This window comes from Pelodiscus sinensis, chromosome 2 (genome assembly GCF_052426305.1).
Source record: "Pelodiscus sinensis isolate ZL-2025 chromosome 2, ASM5242630v1, whole genome shotgun sequence".
NCBI lineage: Eukaryota > Metazoa > Chordata > Testudines > Trionychidae > Pelodiscus > Pelodiscus sinensis.
This window is the reverse complement of record NC_143053.1, coordinates 137,636,382-137,651,298: the sequence shown is the minus strand read 5'-3', so window position 1 is coordinate 137,651,298 and position 14,917 is coordinate 137,636,382. Positions and strand designations below refer to the sequence as shown.

The 14,917-nt window shown below is 42.3% G+C and overlaps 1 protein-coding gene across 4 annotated transcripts in view; it reads right to left on the bottom strand.

Moving 5' to 3' along the window:
• The window catches only part of CTNND2 (catenin delta 2), a 1,059,017-nt gene that overhangs the window by 24,744 nt on the left and 1,019,356 nt on the right, over positions 1-14,917 (bottom strand). The gene's annotated exons all lie outside the window — the stretch shown is intronic.

Below are 14,917 nucleotides of genomic sequence, written 5' to 3'. Positions count from 1 at the left end.
ACCAATCAGAGCACAATATATTAGTACTTTTTTGAATTCACATCCTCTACAGTGCACATTACCCTACCTTATAGACAGCCTCCAATGCACCCCCAGAATAGTAGACACAAACACTCAATTCCTGTGCAAAATGACACATAATTTCAATACAATTGTAGGCAATTTCATTCTGCCTTTTTTCACATTACTAATTTTCATATTTTCCTGAACAAAAATAAGCCAGCTGTGAAAATATGCAAAATCATGATATTTTGCTTATTTCCAAAGTGTAAACATTTTATTCTTCAAAACAGGTTTATTGCAAAGGAATGTTTTAATTTTGCAAGAAAATGTAAAATGGCTAGATGATGAACATTCAAGCCTTTTGAATTTTGTTATAAATATTTCACACACCCTCTTGTCTAGTTAAGACAGACTGTTCAGCTGTTTGTTCATAACTGAGAAACAAGAGTATTTTCTATATAGTGTTTTATTATCACATGATGCCCATTTCCTGCAGGACTGTTTTTTCCAGGGTACACAGAAAAAGTTGATCTCTGTGTTTGAAACTGAAATGTCTAACAATATGAACATTTCTAAGTTAGCTGCTGCTGAGGTTCATATGAATGAAAATGATTTTATTTGTGCAGGAGTCAAACATTGGAGACTCTAAAGTTGCTTTATAGGCTAACATAACATTAAAACTAAAAAGTTACATTTTTCTTATGCAATTAAACTAACATGAAAGCATAATGAGAGCTAAAATGGCTCTTAGTAGCTATGGGTATGTCTACACTACAAAGTTAATTCGAACTAGGTAAACCTCATTCTACGAGGACTAACGCCTAGTTCGAATTAAGGGCTGTGTAGCCACTTAATTCGAAATAGTTGGAGGCTAGCCCTTCCCAGCTTGCCCTGGTGGCAGAGGCGGATATAGGGCAGGGTGAACGGGGCGGCCGCCCCGGGCCCCGCGCTTCAGAAAGCCCCATGCATGCGCCATGGTGCCACCGCACATGCGCATGGCATCACCGCGCATGCGCCGTGGCAAAGGGGGGGCCCCGCGGAATTATGCTGCCCGGGGCCCCGCAAAACGGTCATCTACCCTTGCCTGGTGGCCACTCTGGGCCAAGCCAGGGAAACTTGTCTGCCCCCCTCCTGGCTCCGGAGCCCTTAAAACGCCACGGTCTGGCTACGGTGCCCGTGCCAGGTGCAAGCCTGCCAGTACCCAGCCAGCAGACCCCGTGTGACGGCACGTTGGGGGTTCCCCGTCTCCTGCACCCCGAAATGGCACAAACAGACTGTACCAGCCAGTGGAATTGAGGGTGGTTTATTGCTCCTCCAGCACAGCGCAGCACAGATGTAATCTGGTTACAGGAACTGGGCTAGGATGCCTCAGGCCCCCTTGAGATGGGGGAGACTGGGCCCCTAAACTCCAGCTCCTCTCCCTAGGCTGTCTCATCCATCCTCACAGACAGCCACCAACCAACTAACCCACTTCCAGCCCTGCCCCCCAGCCAGGGCCGCATTCACCTTCCTTTGTTCCTCTCCATGGGGGGTGTCTGGCCACTGGTTCAACAAGTTTGGCACTACCTCTGCATAGTGAGGTTTTCCCTGCTGGGTCTTGCTCCAGACAGCAGAGGTCACCACATCCCAGCAAGTACCCCCACTACGTCACACCCTGCACCTGGCATGGCATGAGCCAGCCACCCACTGCCACCCAGCCCTCCGCTTCTTCCCAGGACCAGGCTGGCAGCTCCCAGGAGCCTGCCTGGGGCCGCAAGAGGCGGGCGCCTGCCTGGTCTAGTGCAGAGATCCTGGATCTCATCCACGACCTCCACACTAGGCACAGAAAAGTGGCCGTCTAGGGGAGGAGAGCTACCAGCCTGGCCACCCAGGAGCGGGTGTGCACGAAAATCAAGGTGGTCCACTGAGACCCCCGACCCTGAGCCCTGAGCTTAGAATGGCCGTACTGGGTCAGACCAAAGGTCCATCTAGCCCAGTAGCCTGTCTGCCGACAGCGGCCAACACTAGGGACCCTGGAGGGGATGGACCAAAGACAATGACCAAGCCATTTGTCTCGTGCCATCCATCTCCAGCCTTCCACAAACAGAGGCCAGGGACACCATTTCTACCCCATGGCTAATAGCACTCCAAGGACCCAACCTCCATGACTAGTGCGGAGATCGCGGACCTCATCCAGGTTTGGGGGGAGGCCTCCAAAGTCCACAATATCTGCACTAGGCACAGGAAAGTGGCCGTCTAGGGCAGGATAGCTGCCAGCCTGGCCACCAAAGGCAAACATGCAAACCCAGGAGCAGGTTTGCATGAAAATCAAGTTGGTCCAGTGAGACCCCCGACCCTGAACTTAGAACATAAGACCATAAGAACAGCCGTACTGGGTCAGCCCAAAGGTCCATCTAGCCCAGTAGCCTGTCTGCCGACAGCGGCCAACACCAGCTACCCCGGAGGGAATGGATAGAAGACAATGACCAAGCCATTTGTCTCGTGCCATCCATCTCCAGCCTTCCACAAACAGAGGCCAGGGACACCATTCATACCCCATGGCTAATAGCACTCCATGGACCCAACCTCCATGACTTTATCTAACTTCTCTTTAAACTCTGTTATTGTTCTAGCCTTCACAGCCTCCTGCGGCAAGGAGTTCCACAGGTTGACTATTTGCTTTGTGAAGAACAACTTTCTGTTATTAGTTTGAAGCCTGCTACCCATTCATTTCATTTGGTGTCCTCTAGTCCTTCTATTATGGAAACTAATGAAGAACTTTTCTTTATGCACCCTCTCCACACCACTAATGATTTTATAGACTATCATATCCCCCCTCAGTGTCCTCTTTTCTAAGCTGAAAAGTCCCAGTCTCTTTAGCCCCTCTTCATATGGGACCTGTTCCAAACCCCTGATCATTTCAGTTGTCCTTTTCTGAACCCTTTCCAAGGCCAAAACATCTTTTTTGAGGTAAGGAGACCACATCTGTACATAGTACTAAAGATATGGCGTACCATAGTTTTATACTTCCCCTCCTTCTTCTTCCCCTGGCTTCCCTCTTCCAGCTCCCTCCTCCCAGGTTTCCCCCTCCCCTCTCCCACCCTCTCTCTTCCCCTCTCCCACCTCCTTTCCCCAGTCTCCCCAGAGATTAATCTCCCCCGCCCCCAGTTTTATTAAATAAAGAGAGTTTCTATTTTTGAACACACGTGTCCTTTATTTTTTACATCAGGAAGGGGGGGCTAAGGAGGCATAAGTGGAAGGAGGTGAGGGAGGAATGGGGCACGAGCCCCCGATGGGGAGGACTGGGGTGGCTCTGTGGGCTCCTCAGGGTGGAAGCTCTCCTGCAGGGCCTCCTGGATTCTGACAGCCCCCCGATTGACCCTCCCGGATGGCAGCCTGCGGCAAGTGCAGACGGGCTGATGGCCAAGTGCTGTGTTGTGCCGAGTGTGGGCACTCAGGGCACTTCAAGTCAGGACTGCTTTGCTGTCCCTCATCGAGTTACACAAGCAAGCGGGGAACCCTGAGAACTGTCTGTCCGGGGTGGGGGTTGGGTCTCTTTAAGCACAGCCCTTGGATAGCCTGAGGCAGCAGCTCCATACTCTAAGTCCTAACCTGATGCCCTGCCGGCACTCGTTCCGGCCAGCCTTAACTTCGGTTCAGGGTCCACTCAATGTGGACATGCTAGTTCGAATTAGCAAAATGCTAATTCAAATTAGTTTTTACGTCTTGATGCACTAGTTCGAATTAGCTTAGTTCAAATTAACTAATTCGAATTAAGTTAGTTCGAATTAGTGCTGTAGTGTAAACATATGATATTGGACTCTACAATAGAATTTCAGATGCCACAAAATATTTACTGATGTAATACCTTTATCATCTGTAAATCTTGTGCCAAAACTTTAAAGTTAAGTTTACCAACTTAGGCACAAAATCTACTTCCCACTCTTAAGATACCACTTTATGAGCTCTTGAAAAAAATTGCTTTCCAGAGACCTGCTCCAACTCTCATTGACTTGAAGGACTGCTGGGTCAAGTCCCAATTGAGGAGGTATATTTTTTTATGCAAGGCTGATATAACTCTGATTAAAAATATAAATAATTGTGAAAAGTCTCCAATTTTCCTCTGAATTTGGCTAATTTTGCTATATGAGAAGTAATTGCCACCATCTGTATTTCAGAACACGCTGCTGAGGAAAAATGGTGCTGCTTTTCTTTTTTAAACAGCAAAAAGCAAAGAAGATGCTTGCTTATAAGATTTCCATAAATTATAATATTGATAACTGGGAACAGACATAATCAACATACAGTTAAATGCATTGGTTGCAGATCTCTTTACTCTATGTTGTTTGCATAGTACGTTGGTGTCTGCCAACTGTGAAGTTACAACACACGTTTAAAAGAAAAACCGTGGATCATTGTGTCTGAAATCAGGGCCATTGTTTTCATTGGAGTGGCTAGCTAGAGAGCCTTTGTCCATATAAGAAAGTGATTGTGCCTCTTGATAGCAGACAGCAAGGGGTCATATACAAAATATAGGGGAGAACAGGCAGTCAATAAAGAATAGTAAGAATTATTAGGAAATGCCAGATAATCCTTATTGCCAATGATAAGAAAGCATTTTCTAAATCCAGTCAGTCGTTTTCAGCCAGCAGATGACTTGGAAGCTGTACCCTTCCTGCTCTAGAGTCCACCAGGATGTTAAAAACCAATATTGTTTTCAAGTGCACAACCACTGTTTTTCTTAACTTTAAACCAAATAAGAAATGATGAGACTGCTTAAATCACATGGAGACATAAAACAAGAGCTAAGAATTCAAAGTCTTTGAACTGTCACAATGAAGAGTTTAATTCTCTTTAGCTTACCTATTATTTATTCACACTCACAGTTCAGGATCTTACACAGTAGTCTTAGAAAACTTTATAAATCAAGCTTCATCATGTACACATCTTAGTTAACATTAACTTACAAAAAATAACTCATGTTCTGAGAGAATACCACTCTTATTACTTTGAACTCTTTCATCCCAGTGAGAAGCGCTGATCATCTCTTCCCTTTCTATTCCCTTGAGTTTAGCAATTCTCATGGGAATGGCAGCAGGGATGGCACAATGCACTCTGCGCTGTATGTTGCTAATTGTAAAGTGATAGATCTGCTAGCCCATATTAGGGCAGAAGGGGGAGCAGGCCATCCCCTGGGGAGATCTGATGTCTACAGCCCTGGAAATCCGTGGATATCCGCTTTATATCTGCAGGAATCTGTGGATGTGGATATCCGTGGCTCATTTTTGCAGCTACAGATGTGGATGCAGATACAAAATTTTGTATCTGCACAGGACTCTACTGATGTCAAAGGAAAGAAATGACCAGCACAAGATAACATTGAGGCTACTGCCGGGTGAAGAGCAAAAAGAACCATCAAAGGGATGAGGCAGGCATTCAGCTTTGCTGACAAGATTTTCATCTACAGTTTCAGCAAGATTTTAGAGTGGGCACCCAAATGGTGGTTCATGCAGCCCCACTGGGATCTTCCTTATCTCTGTCTCTAGGAGCAATACGGTGGAAGGATCCTTAACCAGACTATCCAGAACTTCAGAAGGTGGGTGCTTCATAACACAGGTTTTATTGCAAGACCTTCCCTCCCCCGCCAAGATTTTACTAGGGTGGGTGGTGGGTTTTTTTAAATCCCTGTCCACATTGGATATTGAAATGTGCTAAAACCATGCGGGTTACAAACTTTCTGGGATATGACTAGTAAGTACAGCTCTAATCCTTGTGGAAATGAACTTTCAAATACCAGTAGTGGGCCAGTGGGTATTTTTGTTGTGTTTTTAGCAAAGGGAAATTCTACATGACAATTGCTTTTAACCTCCTCCTTTCTCATACACATATTCACACACATAGACAGAGAAGCAAAATGCTTCTCTACCACTATAGACAGAGAAGTGCATATTTGTATTATAAAACGGAGACAATGCTTTTTTAAAAAAAAATGAAGATGATCATTTTTCTTCAAACATTTTAAAAAACCCATTCCATCCCATTTAAAATCAATTAATGACACTGAAAGCTTTTAGTAGTTTAAATGTTCCATGCAGGCTGAAAATGGCAAGTTTTGTTTTATGCTCAGCATGTGTCTTGGCATCTCTATGAAGTATCCACAGTTGGGGTTCAAGTTGCTTCCAGCTGAGCAGGGGAAAATGGCAGCTTTCTGCTTGCCTGTTGCATCCCTTAACTGAATACTTTTAGCATTCTAATGGCAGTGAATGTTACCCTTCCTTCCTGTAAAGTACCACACTCAATGGCACCTGATACTAGTTTGGTGAAATTCCTGATGGCACTTCAGAGAACACCAAAAGTTTCTCCAACACAGACATTGCAGTAGTTTTCAGCAGTGAAGGGTTACATACATCTAGTTATAGTTGGACTGCCAGTAGATATAACGCTTGTATGTGCAAGATTTATTCCACCACTCTCTCCCCAAATGCCAGTTTTTCTCTTTGCTGAGAGTAGCTCCAGCTGCAAGTGCTTCAGAGATCCTTCAATTGATGCAGAATCTGAGACTCAAAGTGCAATTTCCATTGATAGTGGAACTTTTAACCTCCAGGGTCACAAGACCTTGAATGTTTTTAATTCTTCTTTGATTAACATAAACGTGCAAATACACACAATGAAAAAATTCTGGGGACACTGATGTGATTGCGAAAGGAAGACTGGTCATGGGCTAACACAAATAAATGGGAGTCAAGAGATCCCATTCTAGGTTCTGCCATGGCCTCTCTGTGCAACCTTGGACAAGTCACTTTCCTTCTGTATACTTTTAAATTACAGATACTGGGCTCGATTCTCCTGCCACTTAAATTGGTATTACATAGTGAAAATCCATTCCTCAGTGGAGCTACTGTTGATTTACAGTGAGGTAAAATGAGAACAGAATGAGGCACTGTAACACTGGCTGTTACACAGGGTGTTGTAAATCATAATTCATGTGCATCTATAAAGCACATTAAACTCTTCAACTATAAAGACACTAAAAGTATGTGCAAAGAATTAACTGAGTATGGGCCAGTGTAAACTGGCATAACTCTACTGAATGATTTCAGTGGAGTTATGAGTATTTACACCAGATGAGGTTCTGTTCCTAGACTCTATCCTATTGACTCATATTTCCACACGTTAAGAGCCCTTGTTAATAAATTTGCTCCTTCTTTAGTGCAGCTGAAAATTAAAATAGAAGTTTTGCTATTTCTGTAGCGGAACAAAAAATTAGTAAAAGAGACTTCATACAGGTCTTCTCTCTTCCACGCAAACACTTTGACTCCTTTATTCAAAACTATGCTACCATCACACTTAGTTTTACTGGAGTGTTTCAGTTTTTGTTCAATGAAACAAAGTTACGCGAACCATCGATCTCCTTATAAATGACATTATGAGCTCGGATTGCTTTTGATTAGCCAGATCATGGCAGATACTACTGTCACTGGATGATAATGTTCCCATAGTGCTTTCTGACAGATTTTTATGTGTGTCTGACAGACTGCCAAAAAAGAATGCTTTTACTGTTTCTAACAAATTTATTAAAGCATCAACAATTCCAAAAAGCTATTAGGGTTAAATATTTAAACTAATTTTTAAGAGTCAAAAGGGAATATTTTCAATTTAATAAGAAATAAATACCACCTGACATGCTTGTTGCTGTCATTGGTTGATTTTAGCTTTGGTGCCTATAATTAAATTGATTTGGATACTTTAGATATGGGATATAATAGTCTCCTAAAGAGAACAAGTGCCATTTCCAAAAGCAAAGTCTGTGTGTAAGTGCATTTCAGAAACCCATCTACCTTCAGCATGATCTACCAGAGGGGAAAAAAAGGACAAAAAGATTTAACACACGGGAAAGAAAACAAATGTAATTCTGTTACAGAAGGGATGCCATTGTTAACTGCCAGCAGTTAGTTAATAGGAAACAACTATGGAGCTAAAGAAAGCACAAATAACCAAAGCAGGGTAATGTCATATCAGCTCTAAGCAGCTGTTCAGAGGTTCCACATTTTGCACTATATTTTCAATATGCCTATAATGACTATAAATTTTTCCTAAGTAATATGAAGTCACTAGGAGAAGACATGTATTTATTGCAGCTAGATCAACACTGGCATATATTTAGCTATGTGTTGTCAGGAATCTGGCTGTGAGTAACTTTTATGTGGAGAGCTATGCATAACTGTTCTGGAACAAAAGAAAACAAGAGTTTAGAAGGACAAATCATTTTTCATATACTTCATACTTGAGCCAGCTCTGAGTTATTATGAGATTCATTCATTCTCCTTCAGCCACAGCAGGTGATTATTTTGTCGGGTATTAATTAGGTGGATTCATGTACTACAAGTAACATTAAAAGTCTAGATCAAACACCTGTTGCAACTTCTTTAGCTCATGTTATCTTTCAAAGATATGTCTTGATCTTTTAACAATTTCCTTTTGTTTTGTTTTTTAAACAGAGGATGGAAGAGAAATTCTGTTCCAAACAAATCCAACCCCAATTACCTCATCGCAGAGAAACTTCGTTTGGGCTGGCAGGATAAAAAAGGATAATGGTTCCTGTAAGCATCTCCTTTTCCTCAGCCAATCAAAAGTCATGGCCAGACATCTGCTAACCTGATGGGCAGACTATTGGGGATATGAGGTAAGCCACTGGTTCCCACATACCAGGGAGATGATATATAAACCCTGCTACTTCAGCCCCTCTCCCCCACACCTGACTGGATCCTGATTGTAGTATGAACTGTACAAACATAGTGAAAGTTAGTCTCTTTCTGCCATGAGGTGCTTACTATCCAAACAGACAAGAAGGGAGAGAGAGAAAATGATTTGCTCAAGGTCAAAAAGCTTGACCAGTGGTGGAGCTGACCAGAACCTGCAGGCCTTGTTGAGGCCCTAGGCATAACCAACAGTATGGACCAAAGGCTGTCAATCAGAATAGGCCTCATCTTGCCATCATGTGCGGATTTTTACCATCTATGTGTGGACTACATTTGTTATGTGCACCGAGGCACGTGTGAATATGCACCACAAATACGAAACACAAAACCTAGACATGGGCGGTTTGCTAATCAGCTGAATGGCACTGGAATCTCTCCTGAGTGGCTGCACAAGTGTACAACTTACAGGGAAGGCTGCCTAGACCTCTCACATAACTATGTGAAGAAATTCTCCAAGAGAGGGTACAAGAACACACCAACTCCTTGTAAGATAAGGATGGAATGAGAGGAGAATGGATGAAGTAGTTTTGTTTGAACTAGCAGGTACAAGGTATAAGGATGGTAACTAACCACATGGAAGGTAAAATGTAACAGGCTTGAACCAATGTATAAAAGGAGTCATCGGAGAAGCATCGTTGTACTGGACTGGTGGATAGTATCATGTTATATTATGTTATATTGATCGAGCAGGTGCCTTGTCGTGGGCATACATGTGTTAGTGTACCTGTATCATAACCATGAAGGTTAGCCAGCAGCCTGGGGACTAAGGGGTTAACTGTACCTACCCAGGCAGCAGTCAGCCAATAGAAATGCAGATAGGGATTTCAAACTGGGACAAAGGAATTTTTGGTTTTTCCCTCCTTTGTCTCTGGGCAATTAACTCTCCAGATACTGAGGGGGACAGACAAAATGTCCCTCTCCAAGAAAAGACTCTTCACCGTCTGAAAGAAGGGCAAAGTTTAGATAAATCAGTTAAGTTTTATTGTTTTATGGTTTGGGAATGGGAATCTGATGTCTGTGCATTTAGAAATGGGTTTTCCTCTCCTTTGAAACTAAGTTTTTGGCCCATGGGAGTCCCCCATGAGTATATTAATTGGTGACTTCTTTCTTTTTTTTTTTCCATTAACCTGGTATTGGTTAATTTTTGTGCCCTGGTTTTACTTTAGGGCTGATCTCTTCCCTGGTTTTCTTACCATTACCTGAGTGGTGGCAGCAGATGTTTATCCCCAAAATCCAGGTTTTTAAGATTTTGGGAGGAAGTTTTATACCAAAGCCTGGAAAGATAAGGTTTCGGGGTACTTTTGCAGGCCCCCACTTCTGCATTCATTGTGCCAGAATGGGGAATCAACCTTGACAACCTGTAGCTCCTATGGGACAAAAGTACCATGCTTGGCAACAATAAACTGGGCTGAGCTCTTTCATTACAGACCAGAGTCTATGATCTTTCTATATGATGAGTAACAGTGAGGTCTGCTGAATGGACACACTACACTCTCTACTAGTGCAGCGACCATCACCACTCCAAGAACAGTGGGTCTAGGAGCCTTAGTAACAATGCAACCCTAGCAACATTTAGCAACAACAGACCCTAGATCTCTTGACCTCTGAGTCTATACCTAATAGATCAGGGGTTGGCAACCATTTCAAACCAAAGAGCCAAACTGCATCAAAATTCAGAACAAGTGGTCAACAAAGAGCCAGTATATAAGAATACCCATATGCATGTCAGAAAATATACAACTTAATATTAATGATAATTGACATGATAATTAATAGCATACATGAAACATTTTACTCACAGGCATTATTTAATGGGACTTCTGCTGCTGGGGGTGCAGTTTGTAGATGTGGGGATGCAGAGTCAGGGTTGGGATGTATGAGGGGCTCAGGGCAGGGGGCTGGGGTATGTGGGAGGTGCAGGAGGCAGGGCAGGGTGCTGGGGGTGGGAAGTAAAATATGGGGAGGGGGGCAGAGGGTGGCGTAGGGGTGCCTGCAGGGGATGGAATGAGAGGAATGAGAGGAAATATGGGGAGGAGGGCCTGGATGAGAGGCTGGATCAAGGATCACTACAGCCTCCCCTCCTACCCATGCTGCAGCAAGAGGGGGGCTGTTGCTGTCAGCACTTCTTGTGGCCAGATGGTGACCAGACCGTGGGGCCTCTCCTAGGATCAGGGCTGGAGATGGGAAGCTGCAGCAGATGGGGGTTGGGCACTTTTACTTTCTTGTGATTATTTAAAATGAACTTTGGTAAACTAAGTGAAATTTTATGTCCAACACAAAAGGTTTCAACATTGTTTTTATTTATGGCAGGGGTGGGGAAACTTTTTGGAGTCAGGGGCCACTGTTCCTCAGAAAAATGAGTTGGGGATTACACAAGTAAGAAGCAAAAAAACCCCCAAAACCAAAAAAACCCCAGTCCCTCCAAAAGCCTCCAACCCTCACTGATGTGGCACCCAACTGAAGTACCTCACTCCACTGGTGCTCTAGCCCCATGGGGGGAGCAGGGTAGGGAGGACTGAGGTTCATGGCCTCAGGCCAGGTTAATTCTTGTAGGGTTCCAGGGTTAGTGGATTCTGTGGGGCCCCCTATGCTCTGGGGTGGGGCAAAATGAGAGGTCCAGTGTGTGGGACAGAGCTGCCAGTGAGTGGGATAGGGATGGGGGGGTGCAGATACAGGGTGGGAAGTAGAGTGCAGGAACAGGCTGGGGGTCAGTGTCTGGCCAGGGGGAGGGGCGGGGTATGTGGTACTTTCTTTTTTTTTGCATCCCTTGCTGCTCTCAGGCTCCCTGTCTTAGGCATGGCTTCCTGCTGTTCCTGCAGCGGGATCCCGAGCCTGGGAGCTGACCACAAGCAGAACCCAACCTTGAGGCACCTTGATGGGACAGGCCCTGAGATAGCTCCAACAGCCCCCCTCAGCCTCGCACACACCGCCCAGTGCTAGCCTGTGAACAGCAGCATTTCTTTCCCATTGAGGGAAAGGAGCATTTCTTTCCCATTGAGGAAAAGAAATAGAAAGCTTTGGGTTATATGAAGAAATAGAAAGCTTTGGGTTATATGATATCGTAACAAGGAAAGGTACTAGCAAGTACATTATGTTGACAGGGCTTACTTAGGGACTCAGCAAGAAATTACTTTCAGCTGTTGGTGTTGCATCTTTTTCATGCTGAAGCTTTGCTGTCAGGCTAAGTGGAACATTCCTGATTCGTGTGCATTGGTGTGACACTGTCTGAATTAAAGGATAAAGCTGATGTGAATGAAGTCAAGTCTCATCAGACTGATAGAATTTTGGGTACCATTTCCATTGCACTTTGACATCCTGACACTAATAAGACTCAACAGATATTAGAACTGAATCAGATTATCTATATATATTCACATATGAAAATTAAGCATTCAACATGATGGTGAAATAGAGTACCAACAAAACTGGTCAGCAATGTGCACATGCATCTAGCAGAGTTTCTGACTGGGATCATAGAAATAAAATAGTCCATAAATATTTAGCACCAACCACAATTATTCTTACTACTTAGGATTTTTTTAAATAAAAGTAAAATTTAAAAAAAATAAATGCATTCCTCAATGGGTTCTCAACACTATGTCTACACTATGTGGCTATTTCGGGATACTGAAGGTATCCCAAAATAGCTACCCTGTGTCTTAACAAGCCGCATGTTATTTCAAAATATTTTTCAAAATAACGGGCACGCTATTTTGGCATCCCTGTAACCCTCGTTTTTGCGAGGATTAAGGGATGTCTCAAAATAGTGTGTTATTTCGACATTTGGTGCTGTGTAGAAGTACCAAATTTCAAAATAAACTATTTTAAAATATAATCGAAATAAGACACTCAATTTGTGTAGAGCAAATTGCTTATCTTATTTTGAGTTTAGCATGCTGTGTGGACACACCCTTACTGATAGTACAGCGCTCAGTATGATTCTCATCCTTGTTTCCAGCTGCCAAATTGTATTCACGGAAATAAAAAAAAATACACTGAAATACTTTTCTTATGACTTTTCCATATATAACTTGGGATAGCGGACACACAGATGTTATGCACTTATGAATGAGAGAGAAGATGACAAGAGGCAAACTTCCTATTAAACTGTGGTTTAGTGGAATTGTAGAAAAGTGTCTCCCCACTCTATCTGTTATAAGCATAAAGCAGAAAAATACGTATGTTTCAAAACCTGCCACATGTAGGTTTACAAATATTGTGGAGAATGTGGTTTGCATAAAGATAATGTCCTCAGCATGATGCAGTATGTAGACTGAAATTGTGATTTCCTGCATACCTTAGTTACAGAATATACCAATTTTAAAATGAAAATGTTTTGCAATATAGATAGCTAAAGCAAAAACGAATAAGCCCTACTTTCGTATTTACAGTTATTCTGGATTGAAGGTTTGGGATTTTTGCTTTGAGAAATCAATTAATTAAATGAATGAGTAATTATTAACTTCTGAAATTCAGTGATTTCTAAAACATCTCTTATTAAAAAAAACTTAACCATTTTGGATAACCTGGCCATATTAAAAAAATAAAGCCATTCTTAAACATCTTACATTTAGAAGACAAAGATCTAAGATCCAGGAAGGATGGATCTGTTGATTGATCTGTTCATATTATGTCTGCAGAAACACACAGCATTAGAAGACCATCCTTAAACCCTTTATATTGAAGTGTTATATGACTTATTCTGAAGAAACCTACATTAATGATTAAAAGATAAATGACTGTATTTTCAAATGCTCCGGGTTGAATAAGAGATAATTATAAAAGATATATAGAGGATTTTTATTTGCAGGAGTTTGTCATTTAATACCAAAATGAGATCTGAAGATATGTTATTGAAAAGAGCCGTAGGAAGCGTTAAGAAAGCTTTGGAATGCTCCCAATGTAGGCACTTGCATTCTGTTATGCCAATATAAAACTAGAGTATCTCTAATGAGGAAATATCTCCAGCGCAGCCAATCCTAACTGTCCAAACATCACAGCAGTCCTCCAAAATAAGGAGATTTAAAAATTAATACATTTGTGATTATTTTTCTTTGCCTTCTTGTTTCTGAGACTTTAGGATTTAAGCTTTTCTTTTCAATCATAATGGCTGGAATCATACTTTTAAAACAATGAATTCTGAGATTCCCACCTAATGTATCACTCAAGAAGCTGAGGTTTCAGAAAGACAGTATCTTGAGAGTTGTTCATCAATTGAAAGAATTGCTAAAATTGTACTTATGACAGCATGGTTACAGTGATGAAGAAAAAAAAAATTATTTCCAGTGACTTACAACAAAAATGTTATAGGCCACACCGTTTCTGCCTCTGGGCACATGTGCCAGGGTGGGAGAGAGGCACAAAAACTTTCCACGCACCTGTAACTGGGATGCATAGACACTGCCTCCAGCATGCCTACCCAAAGGGCTGGGAGGAGGGTGGTGTGCCTTCTTAATCCCTTACTACGTACCAATCAGCATAGCTTGGAAAGTCATGGAGAGGGAGATGTGCATTCTGCAAATGCTTGGCTGAGCTGCTGATGTCATCTGCATTAGTCTAAAGCCCCATAAGGAGTTCTCTCTAAGTTAGACAGAATTCTGCTCGGGGGTTCCCTCTGCAATGGTGCCATCTCTCTAACCTTGAGGGCTATGCTTTACAGGTACAATCTAACTCAAACATGCCTGAAAACGAATGTATAAAATGTGTACAAAATATTTTCATTCTATACTCTGACAATATACAATCCTATGGTTGTTATTCAGCCAAAATTTCCCAGTGTGAAGTTAAATAAATAAATAACATTTATAAATTTGTGATTTCTACACATCACATTTCAGAATCTGGTAATAGGAATTTATATTAAGGAAGGAAGGGAGAAAAAAATTCCTAGGTTATACCATCATTTACTATAGCAAAACTGGCACTGAATAAGTATTAATAAGCACTAGACATTCTATTACTCTTGTAAAGTGACATCTTCAAAATCACTAGTGTATTTCTTACATTTCTACATGGGATTTAATGTTCCCAGCCTCTATCTTCAATACTCTGAAAGTAAGGTCCATTAGTTCTCTGAATGTCAACATGCCATACCTAAAGAGTTATTAGCACATTTGTTCTTGTTTTTTATATTATTATTGCAAAGCCTCAGATTCTAAGCCCTGATGAGATAGCTG